Raw genomic sequence first — 869 nt, 5'->3', positions numbered from 1 at the left:
AGGCTTGGATAGGAGAGACAAATCCCAGAGGTGAAAGAAGGCCCCGTGGTACCAAATGTTTTAGATGTGGTACACCAGGTCATATAAGTAAAAACTGTACATGGGGTAATCCTAGAAGTAATACTCCTTCTAGGAATAGCCTAAACAGGAGACCCCAACCACCTCCTGGATTATGTAGAAGATGTGGCAAAGGCCGACATTGGACAAGTGAGTGCAGATCAAAAATAGATATACAAGGCAACCCTTTACTGGCGGGAAACGCCTCAGGGGGCCTCTTGCAGGCCCCCAAATCAAATGTGGTAAGAACATTCCCGGCCACTGTGGAAGACATTCCTCTCCAGGACAACTGAATAAACCAATGCCTATTGTAAAAACCAATACTGCAATGGATGATAAAACAGCTCTGATAGATGAATCACAGTTTACAAAGAACCCAATAAAACAAATATTTTGGCAGACTTCCATAAATGAACAAAGACCAAAGCTTAGAATTCGAATTAATGGCTTGGTTCTGGAGGGCCTGGTAGACACAGGTGCAGATGTGACTGTAATTACACCAAAATCATGGCATCCAAATTGGCCTCTTCAAGAGGTAGATGTCCAACTTTTAGGAATTGGCACCCTATCTCAGATAAAACAGAGTTCGAGATGGGTCGAATGCATAGGACCAGAAGGACAGAGAGGAAGGTTGAAGCCATATGTAGCGAATGTAGCAGTAAATCTATGGGGCCGAGATCTGTTACAACAGTGGAATACCCAGATTAAAATTCCTACACTCTCAGAAAAGGAATACAGGCCAATGCATGTTTCTAGGAATAATATCATAACATGCTATAAAAACCAGTCACCAACCATTCAGGCTGTACACA

The sequence above is a fragment of the Onychomys torridus genome, chromosome X, assembly GCF_903995425.1.
Source record: "Onychomys torridus chromosome X, mOncTor1.1, whole genome shotgun sequence".
Lineage (NCBI taxonomy): Eukaryota > Metazoa > Chordata > Mammalia > Rodentia > Cricetidae > Onychomys > Onychomys torridus.
The sequence above is the reverse complement of the archived record's forward strand: the minus strand, read 5'-3'. Positions refer to the sequence as shown.